Source organism: Myodes glareolus, chromosome 13 (genome assembly GCF_982192425.1).
Source record: "Myodes glareolus chromosome 13, mMyoGla1.1, whole genome shotgun sequence".
NCBI classification, from domain to species: domain Eukaryota; kingdom Metazoa; phylum Chordata; class Mammalia; order Rodentia; family Cricetidae; genus Myodes; species Myodes glareolus.
The window spans coordinates 26,029,535-26,049,668 of NC_142038.1; the positions used below are offsets into that span (position 1 = coordinate 26,029,535).

General features: G+C 43.4%; 1 long non-coding RNA gene across 1 annotated transcript; it reads right to left on the reverse strand.

The window, feature by feature from the left end:
• Positions 1-3,456: 3,456 nt before the first annotated feature.
• On the reverse strand, positions 3,457-12,589 carry LOC125390413 (uncharacterized). The gene is made up of 2 exons (XR_015005322.2): positions 11,618-12,589; positions 3,457-4,333 (listed from the first exon to the last, which is right to left on the reverse strand). It is a non-coding gene; the product is annotated as an uncharacterized LOC125390413 (long non-coding RNA).
• Positions 12,590-20,134: the final 7,545 nt, after the last annotated feature.

Below are 20,134 nucleotides of genomic sequence, written 5' to 3' on the forward strand. Positions count from 1 at the left end.
CGTGTAGATGAGAGGAGATAATGCCTGGCAAGGAGGTGTTGAAGAATAGCCAGGATGTGTGTGATCCAGTCACTTGCTCTGCTTCTCCCATGCCACTAAAGATCTCTGCAAACACATCCCCTCTCTTAAGCCAAAGCTTCTACTTACTCACCCCACCCAGCTCACTTAGAGACTCATTCCCATATGAACTCTTCTTCCCCACAGTATCACCTATGTTCTCGTCCATCCCATACACGATTCCTCTTCATAACTTACTGTTTACAGTCAGTATCACACTTGGGAACCAGTGTTAGAGACTTCTGACACCACCAGAAGTGGCCCTCTGACACAGTCACAGCCACCAGACCGTGCATCCTTCCATACTGCCTGCCCTCATCATCCTGTCCTTCCCATGAGTCTTACTGCCATCCCTACACCCTCTTTCCTCCCTTTCCAGCCTTTCCCCTTGATTCCTTTGCTGCCACCATTGAAGGGTCCTTTCTTCTTCTGCATGGAAGGTAGGGAGTGCTTCTCTGCCCAAACATGGCTTATCCCGATGCCTCTTATTCCTAGTTGGTTGCCAATTCTCGTAACCTACCTACTTTTCAGATTATATTATATATTCGTTTATCTGTGTACTTTGTTTCCAAGACTTGAGTCTTTCAAGTATGTCTCACAGTTACATGTGGCTCTTCTTACCATACCAGGTAGAGAGCCAGACACAGAGAAGGCCCTCAGAAGATGTGCATTGATGATGGATCAGCCTGCTTTAGTAAAAGAAACTGTCTGGGTGGATAACTATGTTAGTGAACTCTTACTCATCCTTCATCATGGGCTAGGCAGTGGAGTTAGTGACAAAGGGGATGAAATGAAGTGAAAAAGAATAGTCACCTACCTCTGTGCCCAGAACTGGTCACCTACCTCTGTGCCCAGCACGGTAGCTGGGATTTTTATTTAGTCTTCAAAACAGCTCTAAGCAGCATCAACTATGCCTGTTTTGCAGCTGGAAAAACTGAGATGTAAAGAAGTTAGGAGTCGTTGTCTTGGCATGTCTTGGGATGCTATAGCAGAATACACAAGCAGGGTAATTTATAGAGTAGAAATCTATGTTTTATAGTTTCACAGTGGGGGAAGTCCAAGATCAAGGGGTTGGCATTTGATGAGAGCTTTCATCTGCACTGGCGTGCAAAGGTAAGAAGGGAGGAAGGGAAGGAGATAATGAGAAAGTGAGGAAGAGGAGAGAGGGGAGAGGGGAGGGGAAGGGAGAAAAGGAAGGAGGGAGGGAGCACTGGATGTAACAAGCCAACTCTAGAAATAATTGATCTATTCCCACAATGAAATTAACCCCCCCCCAGGGATTCTACCTTCCAACACTGATGTGCTGAGGTTAATTTGGTAGCACAGGAAACTTGGGGAAGACTGTGTTACTTTCCCCAAGGAAATCTAAGGAAGTGTCTGTACTCCAGGTGGGCACCAGCAGACAAAGCAAGGATTCATCCAAGTCTAACTTGGCGAGCCAGAGACGGTTACTACAGGAACAGGGATAACTAAAGAGCAACTATATCACCATACCTGTACAACTATGCCACCGAAGAGCACACGCACACGCACACACACACACCAGCAATTATAACTTCAGCTGGCAGGGGTGGTTTATGAATCTTATGGATTCTGCCTTCTTCCAAATGTTAATAGGTTTGACCTCATGAGAGTTCCACATGTGATCACAGCTGCCTCTTATCATTCCAGAAATGGATGTCAGAATTGAATACAGCCCATTTGCTGGATAATTGAACTAATCAAAGTTTCTCTGTTTTCTGTTTTTATTTCCTCATTTACTTATCCATTCATTTTTCCTTCCAAATCCATTGACAGTTTCCAAAGTCCTAAAAATAATTCTAGATAAGTCAAGAAGTCAGTGAGTGGGTAAACCAAGGTCTGTGCCCTACTGCCTGAGAATTGGAATGTTCATGATATTCAATACAAAAACAATGAAATCTATCGATATTAGTCACCAGTGTGATGGGATAGCTTCCTCACAGAGATCCAAGTTATTTACATAGTCAAAATGGTTTTGCCTCTTAAAATAATAGAAAAGTTCAATAAAGCTTTTGTTGCTTTTACACACATTTTTAAAGTGTATATTTTAAGGTGTTTAATGATCTGTGTAACTAGAAGGAACCATGGCAACAGAATTGTTTTTGTTTATAAAGCTATGACATTATAGGTAGAATACTATTCCTTTCTTATTTAATTTACAGTGTAACAGTCAGGACACATGTTCATAGATAGATAGATAGATAGATAGATAGATAGATAGATAGAAATCAAATTAAAACAATTGACTCTCTAAGATAGGAATGAAGTAGAGGCTCTGTTACTTCACTGAATCAACCAGAATTTAGATGTTGGACAAACACATTTTTCACTTATTTGATAAATAATTTTTTTTGGAATCTACCCATGTAAGGCATTCTTCCAGCCTCCGGAGACAGAATGGTGAAGAAAGCAAGCAAATTATCTTCTCTCTCAGGTCCTATACTGTGCTGTGGAGTAGCAAACAGAAAGTGAGCAATCTCAGGAATGACAAGATGTAAATAAGATGAAACCACAGAATAAGGGCAACAGAAGCAGGAATCAGTAGCAGATGGACGAATCGGGACTTGAGGTCCAGAGATCTAGAAAGAACTGGCCAGAGACCTAAGTAACAGAGAAACTGAGCCATCAGGTGGTAGTGTGGGGTGGGGGTGAGCTAAGAAAGCGGGGTGGGGGCAGAAGTGAGCTAAGAAAGCACACCTAAAGACAAGGTTACAAGTAAAACCCCACAGCAGGACAAGCTTGGTGTCTCTGCTAAGGTCCAAGAAGCCAGTGTGACCAGAGAGACACTAAAAGAGTCGTAAGACAAGAAACTAGGTTAAAAAAATCAGAAAGGGCAGATCTTTGAGCCCTATGAATGCGTTTTCTTCTTCCTGTCTTGGGAAGCCATTGGAGAGATCTGAGCAGTGGAATAACACATATAATTTATGCTTCTGACACACTACTGCCTAAGCAATTATTGCACAAAACTGTGGTTTCTGAAGTAAGTGGAATTTTGTGGCTGGTCATGGTTTATCTGGTGTGAATGTTCCTTTGAGCAAAGAGAAGCCAGCCCAGATTCTAGACAGGGGAAGCCATTCTGGTGATAGTAAGTACATGTGTGTTGGTGTACGTAGGAGCTGGGAGTTATGTAAGTGTGAATTACATGGTACCTTCTGTGAACATGAGTTTCAATGTGTGTGAATCAATGCAACACAATGACACGCTGCGTCAGCATAGGAAACATTATTCAGCACATGTAAACATGGCTCAGCACCCAAGAATTCATAGACTCTCGAGAGTACTCAGGAGGAGGCTGCAGCTGGTAGCACCCTAGAATCTTTTCGCTGCAGTTTTCTTTCCGCATTAAAAAGAGGCTTACCAGGAAACCCCATCACAAAATTAAAACAAGCTAAGATTTATTGAGAGATGGAAACAGAGTGCTGTTGCATAATAACCCGCGAAACCAAGAATTCTGGTGTTTGGGGTTACTATAAAACAATGTAAATAACTGATATGCTAGGGTTCACAATAAACAAGTGCATAAGGCCATTCTTCTGTCCTGTTTAGAACAGGATGAGCTGTCCCAGAGAGAGGGAGAGAAGTGGCCTTGCGCCGTGGCTCTGATTGCAGAATAGAGGACGAAAGAATGCGAGCAACACAGAGGGCGTGAGATTTGGGGGGAAGGGGTGTTGGAGAGTGGTCAAACGCGTCAAGGACAAAAGGAGAATGAGACATAATGAAGGATGAATGCTTCTGACGTTCCATTCAGGAAGTGGTCTCCTGTGCCAACGCGTTCAAGGCCACGTTTCACTTCTCTTCTGTCAGCTTCAGTGTAACTAGATTTATGTTGAGATCTTCAGTCCACTTAGACTCCAGTTTTGTACGGGAATATAGATATGGGTTTATTTGCATTCTATTACATGCTGACATCCAGTTATGCCAGCACCATTTGTTGAAGGCGCTTTCTTTCTTCCATTGTATATTTTTGATATCTTTGTCAGAAATCAGGTGTTTATCAGTGTGTGGATTTATGTCAGGGTCTTCAATTCAATTCCATTGATCCACTTGTCTGTTTTTATGCCGAGACCAAACTGTTTCATTACATTAGCTGTATAGTAGAACTTGAAGGCAGGGATGTTGGTGATACCTCCAGAAGTTCCTTTATTAAACAGGATTGTTTTAGTCATCCTTGGCTTTTGTTTTTCCATATGAAGTTAAGTATTGTTCTTTTAAAGTCTGCGAAGAATTGTGTTGTCATGGTGCCTTTGTCCAGTACCTGATGGAAGCAGATACAGAGATCCACAGTCAAGCACTGGACCAAGCTCTGGGAGTTCAATTGAAGAGAGGGTGGAGAGATTACATGAACAGCGGTTGATGAGGGAATCAAGATCATGATAGAGAAACCTATAGAGGCAGTTGACTTGAACTAGGGCTCTGTACTGCTCCTTGACTCTGCACTGATAGCTGGGGAGCCTGCATGGAACCTACCTAGGCCCCCCTGTATCTGGGTCACAGTTGTGTAACTTGATCTTTTGTGGGTCCCTAGTAGTGGGACCAGGACCTGTTCCTGATGTGTGAGCTTGCTCTTTGGAACCTAATCCTTATGGTAGGATGCCTTGTTCAGTCCTGATGCAGCAGGCAGGAGCTGGGCGGGCCCTGCTCCAATTTAATATGCAATGCTTTGTTGATTCCTGTGGAAGGCCTTACCCCATCTGAATGGAGATGGAGGAGGAGTGGATAGGGAGGGGTAGAAGAGAGGTGGGAAGGGGTAGGGAACAGAGAGAGGAGGGAAGGAAAACTGTGGTTGGTGTGTAAAATCAATTTCAAAATGATGACCAAAAAAGAATGACTGAAAGACTAGCAGTTCTGGGATGACCTCGTTTCCCCTTTTCTGGGGAAATTGAAAGGAGGGGGAAAGGCTATCACTGTGTAGCCACATCACAGCACTACTTGTGGTGAGAAGCCAAGTGCCTGGGACAGACGAGTGCTCAATACATGTTCTCTCAAGGAGAGTGGCACCAAAATACGTGCACTCAAATTTCTAAAGAGGATGTTTCCAAATTAAACAATAATTAGACCTTACTCACTTGACACTGAATTACCTTCCTGCCTAGGGATATCTTCTCAGCATCCAACCAAATTGCCAACTCCACTCTTGAGAAAATTCCTTTGCTGAAATACAGTTGCTTTTAAGTGGTATCTGGTCATGTTATGACCTGCATTATTTGTGATTATTTTTGATTATTATGATTATGTATGATTATTTATGATATTTGTATATTCTCGGTTGTTCTTAAGCTGAAACAGGATCAAAAAGTACCAGGGAACAAGAGAGCTTTGTAGATGAGTTTAATTTCCCTCCTAATGAGAAGCAAGCCTGTCTCTTTCTAACTTGGAAGTATCACAGTTTGACTCTTTTTGTCAAAACTTACATTGAGATTTAATTCCTTTGTGAGATATTAAGAAATAGAACTTAAATTAATGGCTGAGCAATGAGGGTTCTGCCTTCATAAATGAATTAGTCCATTCATACATTAATAGATTAATGGGTTAGTGGATTTTCTCTAGAATAAATCTGTTAAAAGAACCAACTTGACTCTATCATTGTCTATACCTCTCTCACTATGTAGAGCTCTACACCATCTCAGGAGTCATCAGAGTCTCTAAAAAGATGCTTCACCAAATACAACCCTTGACCATAGGCCTCCTAGATTCTAGAAATGTGATTTGAAAAAAAAATATGTGTACATATGTGTAACATGAGGGCCGGCTTGTTGGGGTATCTGTCCCACCCAGTACCCACAGCTGGCAAGCCACAAAGAAAATCTCACAGAGTCTACATTAGGTTATAAACTGATTGGCCCATTAGGTCAGGGTACTTATTAGTCCTTGTAACTTATATTAATCCATTATCATTGTCTATGTTAGCCACACGGCTCAGTACCTTTCTCAGTGTGACAGCTCACATGTTGCCTCTTCAGTGGTCTGGGCAGGAATGGCGGAGGGAGCTTCCTGCTTCCCAGAATATTCCTGTTCTCATCACCCCGCCTCTACTTCCTGTCTGGTTGACCCACCTATACTTCCTGCCTGGCCAAACAGCATTTTATTAAAATACATGATTGACAGAATACAGATAATTCTCCCACACCACATATGCATTACATATACAAATATATACACACATAATAGATATGCTACCTAATCAGTTTTACTCGGTTATAGCAGCAGAAAAGGAACAAAGATAGTAAGTTACTTGCTCACAACCAGTACCAGAAACGGCAGCCCTTGTTCTCCAACAAGAACTCTGGTTAACATCAGAAAACCTTGTAATAAATTTGTACCCTGAAACCATAGGGTCTATCCAAACAATTCCACAGTTGGAGAAATTGGAAGCTTAAGGAATTTACTCAACAACACACGGCGACATAGTGGTGTAGCTTAGGTGAAGAAAGGCTTGGGTATCCTGACCCCCTTGCCAAGATGCTGATCCCAAACTCTACTCTGTTTTACCAATAAACGCACAGAAAGGCCAGAAGGCCAGAAGTAGGGTGAATTGAATATTGTTGAAATATTTGTAACACTTTTAAGGTTAACATTAATGTTCCCTAATGAACAAAATGCTCAAATTTTAAAGAGAATGGGTTCAACCTTACACTTCTAAGATTCTCATCACTGACTGCACCCTTATCTTGACATTCTCTGTTTTTTTTTTTTACTTAAATCTTTAACACCTCATTCACTGTGGCTATTTTTAAGCTAATTTTTGTTCCCAAGGCAGGTTACTTCAGCCTAAACCAAAATCTGTTCAGGACTCAGTGTCTGGACCTTAAGAGACCCTACTAGAGAACTACCAGGGATGGAGTAGATGCCTGTAAGTATTTATAGGTGAGATGCCTATCCCAGTTTTTGACTAATGAGACAGATCACTTTTAGTCAATTCTTCTGTGATTGAGTCATTGAGTTATGAAGAAGTGAGTGGCAAATGGATAATTATTTATAAATGCAGAGTTTATATAATGACTCCAGTTCTCATGTAAAAAAAAAAAACTGAGTCTCCCAGATATTAATCTTTTAGGAATGTGTGCGGCATACAGTATCAATAAGTCAGCTTTTCAAATACTAGGTAAATAAAGGATATTGACAACTGTCATGGGGGTGGGGGGTGGGAAGTCTTTGAATTGGCCACAGGCTTAACATAAGCCTGTGATGTGAAGTAAATGGAATCTCTTGCTATGCTCCTGTGACACTAAGGAATAGGAAGTTTAATCTCATGGGAAGCTAGGACCCAATGTTCATACTTAGGTTTCTTATAGGCAAGACTCAAGAATAGTGGTATATTATTTGTGTTTTAATAAATAAAGCTTTCCTGGAGATCAGAGTGCAAAGCAGCCACACTAGTCAGTCACATAGGCCAGGGAGTGGTGGCATACACCTTTAATCCCAAGACTTGGGAGACATAGGCAGATTGATCTCTGTGAGTTCAAGGCTACCCTGGGCTACATAAAATTAATCCAAAAACAGATCCAGAAGGGGGTGGTTCACACCTTTAATCCCAATGTTTGGGAGTCACATTTTTAATTCCAATATGGCTGGGTAGAGAGAAGAATATAAAGGGGAAGAAACAGGAACTCAATGGAGTGTAGAGTCTGACAATTTGTGGAGACAGGATCTCACCCTTTCAGTCTGAAGATGTGGTAAAGTAAAATGTCTCCCTGGTGATTGGCTGCTTTGCTTTTCTGATTTTCAGCTTGAACCCTAATATCTGTCTCTGGGTTTTTATCGTTTGTGTAACATCTGGCACCCAATGTTTGGGGTACAAACTCACAAAAAGCTGTTTGCCTGTGGATTTACAGCCACTGGCGTAGGCAGGAGCTGCAACAGCCACAGCCCTACCGGCTAGGTTTTCTTTCTCCTTTTTCGGCAGGCTCTCTCTGAACCCCCTTCTCAGGCTGCTGCCAGACTAGGCAGCTGCCTTAAAATCCAGTCAGGGTTTTATTGTTCTATACAGCAGCAATAAGCTTCCCATCTTCATCAACATTGCCAGCAGATTTGGTAAGACAATTGGGAATTCTTAGAGGAAGGAATTATTTAAAAGAGAGAGTTTTTTTCTCACATTAAAAAAAATGAGAAAAAATACAGTGGAGGAATTTGGGTCTCTGTATGATAATATGCTAGGTAGTTTGAAAATGGAATGATTAAATGAGAGTATAACTAATTTAGGTGGGATTCATGTAATGTCAATTGTAAGCATGATCAGCATTATCACTTTTGTTTTATCACTAAAAAGGTTGATTAATCTGAGTGTTAAGAAACAAGTTTTAGGAACATTTAAAACAGATCATAGAGATATTCAAATCCAAACAGACAAATTTAATGGAGAACCAATTTCAGCCTTGCATTATAAGAATAGAGAGGAACAGCCTAAGGTTTTCAAACAGCCAACCTTAATATATCCAGTAACCTTACAGGAACTGCCAAATTAGAGACTCTGTAAGAACTGAATAAACTCCTATGCCAATGTCAGGTTTAAGGAGATTCAAGGAAGCAATAGTCTCACATGGCATGCATTTACCTTTCGTGAAGCAAAATGCCTAGCATAAGGCCATGTATATCCAATATGCCTAGAACAAGGCCATGAATATCCATTATGCCTAGGACAAGGCCATGAATATCCAAAATGCCTAGAACAAGGCCATGAATACCCTAGGACAAGGCCATGAATATCCTAGGACAAGGCCATGAATATCCAATATGCCTGGAGCCTTAACCCAAAGGAAAAGTTGATGTAGACACACACACAAGGAGAATGCTTTGTGGGGATGAAGGAGATCAAACTGATATACCTTAACCCAAGGAACATCAGAAGATTACCAGGAAGCCACCCGAAGCTAGGGGAATTGATGTAGGTGTGTCTTTCTATGTGTTACTTTCATTGGTTAATCAAGAGACTGCTTGGCCTGATAGGTCAGAACATAGGTAGGCAGGGAAGACAGAACAGAATGCTGGAAAGAAGGCAATGAGGCAGTCGCCATGACTCTCCTCTCCGAGACAGCCGCAGGTTAGAATCCTCCTGGTAAGCCACCACCTCGTAGTGCTACACAGATTGTTAGAAATGGGTTAATCAAGATGTGAGAATTAGCCGATAAGAGGCTGAAACTAATGGGCCAAGCAGTGTTTAAAAGAATACAGTTTCCGTGTAATTAATTCGGGGGTAAGCTAGCCGGGCGGGCGATGGGAACCAGCCCGCTGCTCCTCACTACAGGGAATGACACAGAATGGATTATCCCTGACAGCTTCAAAAGCAGCTAACTTTTCTGACACCTGGTTTTGGAGAGAACACAGCATCTGAAGAGAATCTGAGGAGTACCTTCTTCAGCTGCAAAGAATCAATTACACAGCCTGGAGAGATTGCTCAGTGTTTAGAGTGCTCGCTGTTCTTCCAGAGGACCCAACTTCATCACCCAGCACTCAAATAGGACAACTTACAATCATCTAGTAACTCCAGCTCCAGGGCATCTAACACCCTCTTCTTGCCTCCTTGGATACCTACATATACACACATACAAATAGACAAGCAGACATATTCACACACATATAAAAATAAACCTAAAAACTGAAGCAGAGACAACCCACACATCTCAACATTCATAGACAAAGCTATCCCACAGAGTCAGGCATGTAGTAGGTATGCAATGGTTATTCATTTGTGAAAGAAATGAACTTCAAAGTAGCCCAGTACTGCTAAAGAAGAAAAAGAGATACAATGCTAGATAACCTTTCTTTGACATCTCCTTTCTACAAAGCATGGACCATTCGTTGCATCCTACTTCCATTTTGATACATAGACACAGTGTGGAGAATACCACCTTTCCTCTAGAGTCCTCGGGAAGGCCTATCGAAGAGAAGAACGTTTGGAGAAGAAACAAAAAGAAGACACAAGGAGTGAGATACACAAGGTACATGGAATTAGTTGTCGCAGGTATGAAATGCTCAAGAGACCCATGACAGGTCAGAGACTCTGGACAGTGATTGACATTTGTTAGGTTTACATATGGCAGCTTTATTTAAGCCTCACCTTCTACTGCTGTAGATGGAGACCCTGCTTTCATAGCATAGGCTCACAACTACTTCGTTCACGTCATTCAGTTGAATTTGCTAAGCATGCTAAGCGTAACTGAGGGATCAGCCGAAACTTCGCTCTTGTTAACAGTACACCACCTAACTGGGGACTTCTTAGAGTCTTTATTAAAGCTTCTCACACGATCCAGATCTCTTCCCAGGCGTAGTTGACCCATGTTTTCATGTTGAAGTCTCTAAGAGAAGTGGTTTCTAATAGCAATCAATGTCCACTCAACCTTTTGTCCAGGCCATTCTCTATACTGTGGCTATGATGACAGTTCCCAAATCAAAACTATAGGTATCACTGCTCTCCTCAAAAGCCTCCGATGACGATGGTCCTCAGTTCAAGATGGTGACATTATCTGGGTGTCAAATTCCATGAAAATCCACACCAAAAAAAAGAAAATATTTTATCATTTATAAGTTAGACTTCAAGTAACCTGAATCTTTGACAGTCTCTATAGATTGGTATTACTCTCAAGATAAAAATCTACATTCATGGGGTATGGTGTTAATGTTTGATTCTCAGTCTAGTGTCAAAGCCCATCCTTAATATCAAGTGTGGCATGAGTAACTTTAGTCTAGTCATCGAAATTGTCTAGATTCTCTCTTCTTATTTTGTGGAAATCAGACAGTAGGTCGTGGCTGCCTCTTCTAGTGGTCCTGAAAGTTAAATGAGCTAACACCTGTAAGCCCAGGTCCCGACATCCTACAAGCACCGGCTGGCTGAAAACTGCAACTTAACAAGCTATGTGGGGCTCTTCACCCTCCACTAGTCCTCTTGATATTTTGCAGGTTTCTATCAGCTACTGTCTCAGCAAAGTACCGGAAATTGTGTGGCTTGGATGAGAAGGTGTCTTATTCCACAGTCTGAGTCTGAAGTCATGGTGTTATGAGGACCAGATGGTTCTAGGGGCTGAGGAGGAGAATTTAACTTGTTCTGTGGGTTCTCTTCCTGGTTTCTACAGTTTGTTGGCAGCGTTTGGTATCCCTTGGATTGTAGGCACATCCTTCTCATCTTGTCCTTCTTGTACGGGACTCTGCCTCTGTACTTGTCTACACATCCAGATCTGTTACCTGTCTAAGGACACCAGTTATTTTGAACAAGATGCCTACCCTATACCCTCATTTTTAACTAATTATGTATGTGATGACCTTATTGACAAATAAGGTCATATTCTGATTGGGGGTGAGGAGCAAAACAACTCCACCTGAACAGGCCTTGACACATTTTCTTATCTTTCATCTCTGCCCTCGACATCTTTTACCAGCCTCCGGTAACCCACGAACTTGTTTGACGAACGAATTCCTACTTGATTCTCAGGTTTCGGTGACATCTTACTTTCTAAGTGCGTCCTAGCATTCTGCCACCCCATCACTTCCGATCCGAGGCCTTGCTCCTGTCCTCCCAGAGCCCCCAGAGTCACAGCTCTTCTCATACCTGTCCTCCGTGGAAGACTTCAGACTCCTGCTGGTCCTGGCTACATGTCACCATGTTCCAGAACCTGGACAGATCCTGAGCAAAGGACCTCTCGATGAATGTTTCTGCCTCATCTGATTTTTCAGATATTACTTATCTTGTGGCTGTGCAGCAATTCATAAGGTAAACAGCGGTAAGAACTAGGAAAATTTTTAAGTTTTATTCTGCTTAAAGTTGAGTTCAGAGATGAGACACTGTGCTGGTTGTTTCAAATGAAAGGCTCTTGATGCAAAGAACGTGCTGTGCAGTTATCAGAAGGTGGTCCCGACAAAAGGCCGAGAAAGGCATGTGTGAGTAACTTCCGGAAGACGCTACCGCCAGCAAGAGTGAGAGAACAGGAGGGAAATGGAGAGGCTGCCAGAGAGATGCCGGGCACAGGAAGCTCACATTTGGGTAGCAGTGAGAGCCCAGAAAGAGGAAGAATCAGCTGACTAAAGCTTGAACTTCAGAGCAGGAGAACAGCTCGTCCAGGGGTACTGAAAGGAGCTGGAAATTAAACAGCGACTGTCCTTGCCTGCCAGCATGGTCATCAAGATATCCCGCAGGAAATGCTCAGAAATAGAGTTTGCCGATCTCAGCACCAGCATCACAGAAGTCGAATAATTGCTGAGCACCAGCAACTCCAATGTGCACTAGCAGCAGAAGTCCGGTCTGACCGAGAGGTGTGTGGACCACCAGGGATTAGGGATCAGTCCTTAAAATAGGTTTCTACTGATGGCTGGCACGTGCCAACCATACCCTTCCACCAAACATTTTATTCTTCTGAGATTCAGGTTCACTCTCCTTGACAGGAAGAAGGACCAAGATGACTTGAAGGTCTTTCCGAATATGCACAGGGTTTGGAGTAAAAGAAACGCCAGGGAATTTTGAATGATACCGACACCCTCAAATCTACAGGAGTCTGCCTCCGGCTTTCACTGTCGTGTGCATGAATAGAGCACTTCCTGTCTCTGGTTCTGTGGCTTTTGTCACTGTGACTCAACAAAGGAAGGAAGCTGGCCCTGTGTTTCTCCATCACAGTGCCTCTTGAGCAAACTGATTCCAGAATGAGCCCTTGCATGGAATGTTTAGCTGCAAACTTCAAGAAGTAAAGGGAGAAATCACCAAAGTGGCAGCAGGGGAGCAGAGGTCAGGGAGAAGGGACCAAGTTGGGAGGTGACTGGGAGTTGATGTTCTACATGCAGAAGGCCTAGGGTTTATGTGCACCTGTTTTGCGGCAGGGTTGTCTCCAGCTCTCTGTCTCTCTGATTCCCACGGTGCAGTTGGGAATTTAGGAAATGGGGAGACTCAGTTTACATCTCAGTTTGGCCTTACATTATCAGGGAGATCGAAAGCTGTCTGTCTCCTTATGTGCAGTTCTGCCTGCCTTCAAGACAACAAAGATCAAAGGAGCTAAAACATGCAGGTGCGCTCTCTCCCATCAGGCACTTCTTACAAAATAACAGTCTGTTGTTGTTGAATATTCTTGTCTCTTTTAAACCCAAAACTTGCTATGCAATCCAGGCCTATATTGAATTTGCAAATCTTTGGCCTTTGCACCAAAATTCTGGAATTATAAGCACAAACCCCCATGCCCAGAAGAGGAATCCTTTTATAAACATTCATTAATGTATAATATGTGATGATGTCATAATGGAACACATTATTTGATACACAAACTAAAAAAGAATTAGCTGAAATACACTCATAAAATGCATGAAATATATTTAAAATGCTTATGTATCTGTATGTATCCTCAATGAGACAATTGCTAGAATGTGAAAGTGAAGAGTGATTTGAACTTATTTTAATTGATGAGTTGAGAGAGATACCATGAGATAAGACATGACCTACTTAGATAGTGGACCCAGTAGTGTGAAAAAATAGCATAAACGGAGTCCAGCGTTCCTGGTTAACATTCACGGCTGAAATATGCAGGTATCTCCTCTGTTTGAACTCTAGCTTCATAAAAGGAAAGCATGCTTACAGGAGAAAGGGTAGGAAAAGGCAAAGATGAAAATTCAAAATATCCATATTTTCAGCCTACACACAGAAAAAGTAAAGATGATCTGTCAATCTTAAGTGTCACGTAAATGTGTGTGTGTGAATGCATGCGTGCGTGCGTGCTTGCGTGTGTGTGTGTGTGTGTGTGTGTGTGTGTGTGTGTGTGTGTGTGTGGTACAAGTGTGAATCTGCACCCCCCCTGCAGGTGTAGACACCAAAGGAAGATATCGGCTATCCTGGCTCACTCCCTTGAGACAGATTCTCTCACTAAGACCCATGCTCGCCATGTTTTGGAACTGACTGGTAGTGAACAAGTCCCACTGATTCTCCTGTTTCCACCCTCCAACAACTCTGGGGTTACAACCGCGTACAGCTACAGCAGACTATTTTATGTGGGTGTTGGGGATTTGAACTCCAGTCCTCGTGTTTGCACAGCAAATGCTCTCACCACTGAGGTGAGGCTCTCCCCCCGGTCTGAAGTTGAGTATTCTTAGAAGCCAATATGGATAGCAAGGTCAGAACCTTCAGAAGTCAAGGATGCTAACACTAAGAAATGGCACGGTGGGAGGAATCACTGTTGGTGTGTTGATAGACGGCAGCTGAAAACCGTAAGAACCTATGGAGACTGGTGAACTCAAGACCATGTGTTCCAACGGAGAGAACTCTCCTACGCTACTCTAACTTCTTATTTTCACACTTCTGGTATGACTGGCTCACTGATGATTTTATGAGAAGCTAAGCTGCTAAAATTATATGTGCATCTCCAATTTTTAACTGTTGGAGGTTGATTAATTCTTTCAACTCTGCAGGCTAAACCAAAAACAACATCTGCGGGCCAGATGTAGTCTGCGAATGCCAGTTTGCAGGCACCGCTACAGACAGAGAGGGTAGGGTTGAATTCATTGAAGTCTCCGTACCAATAAAAAAAAAAAACAAAAAAAAACAGGAGCAGACTGTGCAGTTGGGAAAATTCCTAAGGACAGCTTGCGGAAAGAAGGGCCGGTGTGGACGAAGGCTAGAAGTGATGGAAGATTCAACTGGAGTAATGATAAAAAAGCAAGCAAGCAAACCTCACTGCAGTCACAGGGGCAACTCTGATGAAGAGAGGGCTTGAGGCATTGAGGAAGTGATGCAGAGAGAACCAAGAACCTAAAAGAAGTGACCCCAGAGCAGTTTTGTCTTGTAACTCTGGGAAGCCACTGTTTAAATATGAGGAAGGAAATGTGCCTTGTTTGACAACAGACAGCTTGTAGAGGAAGCAGGACTTGATGTTGGAAAAAGACTGAATAAGGCATTGGCTGTGAGCCTTGATAGTGATGGTGGTCATGAGGAAAGATCAGCCTCAGTGATCAGGGCCCTGGAGGGAAAGCAAGGGATCCGAATCCTAGTCCTACAATCCTTAAAGCAGTGTTTAGGCCCTTTAATACAGTTCCTCAATAACCATGAAATTATTTTGTTGCTACTTCATAACTATAATTTTACTATTGTTATGGATCATAATGTGAATATCTGATATGTGAACTATCTGATAGGCGACCCCTGTGGATTCGAGACCCACGTGTTGAGAATTGCTGTTGAAGGGACTGGGAACGCTCAGAATGGAGAAGAAAAGTCATGGGGCAATGGGAGCTTGTCTCTCACGGCAATGGCTGGAGTGTCAGCATGCACAGAGCTCTAGGGGTGATGGCCTTTAGCAAGAACAAAGAAAAATCTGTGCTGTATCTCCCTGCCCTGAGAAGTCTTTTGGGAAAAGCTACCAGTAGAAAAATCTCACAAATCAAATCAAAGGTATAGAATTGTGATGTATACTGAGGTAGCAAGGGGCTCAGTGGCGGATGGGAGAGGGGGAAGGCTGGCTTCCAGAGGAAATGACAACTGAGCTCAAAACCAAGAAATGAGTAAGCAGGGACTGTTCCACAGGGGAGAAGAAAGTTTTTGAACACCAGGAACAGCGTGTGCAAACACTAACTTCCAGGAAGGACCAAGAAGGGCCACCAAGGCTGGAGCCAGGTTTCCCACCACCTCCCTCTCTGTGTCCACCTCGGAGGCCGCTTTGCTGAAGTAGGACGGACCCTGCTGATGGAGGTGATCCTTCAGGGCACCTTTGAGGGAGCATGATCTGCAACCCTGCCTATCTGTTGGACAGTCAAAAAGTACTCACCAGCAAGTTGCATGCAAAGATAACATACATACACTCAGCATGGAAAATAGGTCGCCAGAACCATGCCAGGCAACCCCAGCTCTCTTCTAGAAGCTTCCTCGTTGTTTAAGTTTTTGTCATCATCATTTTCATTTCCTGGTTTCGTCTTACATCCTTCCTCCTCCCCTTCTAAACGGATTTCTTAAAGAAAAAAAAAAAGCCCTAACAATTTCTAATTTTACTTCTTTGCTGTTATCTGTAAATTCCCTCCCTGCCCTCATGCTAGGGTAAAACGGCTAGGCACTACAACTGTGATAGTATATTCCAGAACACAGAACTCTGTGGAAGCACAACCCGACAGGTGAGAACTACAGCACAAGTCAAAAGAACATTATCCTTGTCTCTCCTGCCTCAGGCCTCTCCTCTCCCAGTTCCTAGCCCCACCTCTTTAAACCTAAACTATTAGCTACTCAAAAAAAAAAAAAGCACCCAATCCTGACCCTTGCCAAATCTGGCACAGGGCTCCTGAGCACACCCCAGTGGAATGGTCTCTCTTAGCTTGTCATCTACCTTCTTCCAGACTGCGCTTTCTGTGGCCTGAGCTACCGCCTTTTGTGGTTTATTTAGACCTGAGACTCTTCATCCCAGCATCCAGGGACTTCCAATGCGCATAGTCTAACTCGTCTGTTTCCATTTCGCTTGTCACTTATGGGGGCAACAGCACCTCCGGGGATATCTGCTGTTTCTCAAGCAGAGATGCAAGGTTCCCACTTCTGTACCTTAATCTGTGCTGTTTGCTGGGTTGTTCCCCTTCCTTGTCTAACCACCAAAATCCCAGGGGGCTTCAAACCCAGCTCCATTGTGTGGCTACATATGAGCGTGGGCATGCTTAAATTTGTGTGTGCCTTCCAGAGACTGCAGTCCAGTTTTCTTCAGTCACTTCCCACCTCATGTTTTGGAGACCAGTGTCTATAGGTGATCCTGGAACTGGCCAGCTCAGCTAGGCTGAAGAGTGAGCTTTAGGGATCCTCCTGTCAGCATCTCCCCAACACTTGAATTGCAGATATAAACTGGTGAAGTTTACACGCATGCTGAGCATTCAAACACAGGTCCTCATGACTGTGCAGCAGTGCGTTCCTGACTGAGCCTTCTCCCGAAAGCCAGAATGAACATTTTTTAGGATGTTTTCTCATCTTCCTTGACACGTCTAGCAAAAGCAGCCTTCTGTTGAGTGCATATCCCTTTCCACACTTCTTCCGTAGTCTTTACAACAGATTGTCTTTTAACAATCGTTCTTAGTACTACATGGCTGTAAATTTTCGACGTGGATGCAATAGCATGAAGAATGATCTCTAGAGCTGACAATAGATTCAGGCTTAGTAGAGGAAGTGCTATTGGATTTAACAAAGTAAACATTGAATCACTTTTTTTTTTCTTGTACTACAATGAGGACAAGTTCCTGAGTCACTCCCCATATATCTAGTGCATTCTTTTTTTAAAAAAGATTTGTTTATTAATGTATACAGGGTTCTTATTGCATGTGTCCCTGCGGGCCAGAAGAGGGCACCAGATCTCATTACAGATGGTTGTGAGCCACCATGTGGTTGCTGGGAATTGAACTCAGAACCTCTGGAAAAGCTGCTCGTAAGTACTCTTAACCTCTGAGCCATCTCTCTAGCCTTCTAGTGCATTCTTTAATGACTGCATCTCACAATATAGTATATGGTTTTCTTCTCATTTGCTTAGCTATTTTCTCTCCTGATCAATTAGGGCTTCAGAATATTTCTTTACGAGAGTAGCTTTCACATCTCACATATAAGAAAGAGCTTTGTAACAATGGAATTCAAGATGGAAGAATGTGTACACTTGAATAAATTCTACCAAATCACTTTCTGAACAGCCACACCAATTCATTTCCTTTTTTAAAACTTCCATTAGTCTCTGGCTAGAGTCCTCTTATTATCTAATACTCGCTCTTCTTCAGAGTCTAAGGTGGAGGCACTGACCTGGCTCCCAACTGTCCCTCAAATCAAATCAAGTTTGTAGATGTGTCATAGTATTTACCACATTATTCAGGGGTCAAGTTTATGTACGAATTGCCAATCTGAACCCAGGACCTTGCCTCCTTCTTCATTTCCTTGCTGTGGCTAGCCTCTCACGGGGTACTTTAATAAGAGTGTCTAGGTCCGGGGTAGGTGTCCACGCCACTGCAGGTCATGTACTTGTCTTCTTTAGCCTTGACCTTGTATTGGGATACCGTGAATATAAAATAGTCTGTCATGCACTATGCACTAGACAAGTGTGATTGTGAGTCCATGTGTGGAACAATGCCAAAGCCTGCAGATGAGGTTTCTAACTCAGTCTACCAGTCAGCGAGTCTTCCTAGAGAAAACTGAATGAGTGCATGAGCTTGCATGTGTACATGTGTGCATTCTGGGGGTGGGGGGTGAGAGCCACGCAGGAGGTGAGCATAAAGGGAAGTGAGGTAAATGGAGAAAATTGGGGAAGGGGCATGAGCAAAGTCCACAGGCTCATGGCCAACAACTTCCAAGCTCTAGTATCTTGCCTTTCTTTTTAGAAATCATGAATGGGGCGCTTGGCTCAAAATCTTGGTTATTTGGCCTTGTTCCCATAAGCGATTGGAAGCTGCTGTCTCTTAACTCCAGTGGTGTAGCGAAGCTCAAGTGTGAGACCCTGGCAACAGGCCGCTTCCTCCGCAGCAGCCAGAATGCACAGTCTTGTTTTTGACTTAGACAGTTGGGGATGAGTCCTATGACAGTGACGGAGATGGGCTTGTGATCAGACGGAGGCCATTTGAAGCCCGTTTGTACTTCCTATACAACCTGGGACAGACTGCTCTGTGTCTTTAAACCTCCACCCTCTAGTCCATGAGTGGGAATAGTTATGCCTCTCTTGTAAGGTTGTGCAGAAATGAGAATAAACCCTAAGATGATAAAGAAAAATAACACAAAGTTACTCAAGTCCAGTTCCTGGTACGTAACATACATGATGGCGAACAACAACAAAAAAGTATGCTTATTATTTTTCAGGGTCCATAGCAAGTACCAATTGTCTAGGATGTACCAGGAACTGATCTTAAGGTCTCTTGATTTGACCTTATCACTTTCTGTATCTGAAAACAGACCAGGTGAGGGACTGTCACGTAGTACAAGGAAGTTCCAGGACTGGTTTCTCCATGTTCCCTGCCTATAGTCCGTAGACACAGGTGGAACACCTTGACCTCTCCTTGCCTGTTGTGATTTGAATGAGACATGTCTTCCATGACTTAGGTATTTGAACACTTGACTCACACTTGGCAGTAGGGTTTGGGGGAGGTTTCTGAGGAGCAGCCCTGCAGGAAGAAGTACATCACCAGGGCAGGCTTTGAGAGGTCAATCTCTCTGCTCCAGGCCTAGGACTGAGAAGTGAACGCTCAGCTTCCTGCTCCCCTTGCCATGCCATCTACCCACTGCCATGCTTCTCTGCCATGATGGACTCTTATACCTCGGGAATGGCCAGCCAGAATAACCCTTTTGTCCCATACGTTGCCTTTGGTGATGGTGTTGTACCACAGCAACAGAAAGTAGCTGAGACATTGACCCAGGAAGTTACTTTCCTTCTGTTCCCCAGCAGAAGACTCTGCTTTGGAGAAAGACCACTGTGTTTTCTTCCTAAAGTGTCCTCTCTTCCTCTGTCCTTTCCCATGATCAGTTTCATCCCCTGTGGTTTCCTCATCAGCCCAGCTTCCTCCGGCCTCTCCTCTGACAGATACGGCTTGATCGCCGCAGCCCCTTTGCCTCTTCCTTTCAGAGTCCGCAAGACCCCGCGTCTCCTTGCCTTAGTCACAGCACCAGGCAGTTCGCATATCCGAGTCCTTCGGTTCAATTTGCATGGCCCATATCTTCTTCTCTGTCACGTTTTCTGAGTTCTGTCGATAATAGACCTTTCCGCAGAGGCTCTGGGTTTAATATCAGTAATTAATGTAGCACAAATTATCTGCCAAGTTAGTCCTGATCGCATCACAGATACTAACTTGCTTCCATAGTAATCCATGAGGTCGTGAGATATCAACAGCTCCACTGATAGATAAGGAAAGTGCGACACAGGGAGATTAAGTAATGGGTTCAGGGTTTTTCCACTAACAATTGGAGGAAGCAGTTGGCTCCAGGGCTGTTCCAGGCTGCTCCAAGCATCAGGCTCTGCCTGCTTCTTTACTTCTTTCCACTCTAGGCTGTTTCTCCTTCACAAAGACTTTCTCAAAACTGGCAAACAAATTCTCACCCTGAATGCAGCTGTCAGCCAATCGAATGCAAAACCTTTCCCAAGTCCACGGTAGGTAGGTAACTTGGTGTATA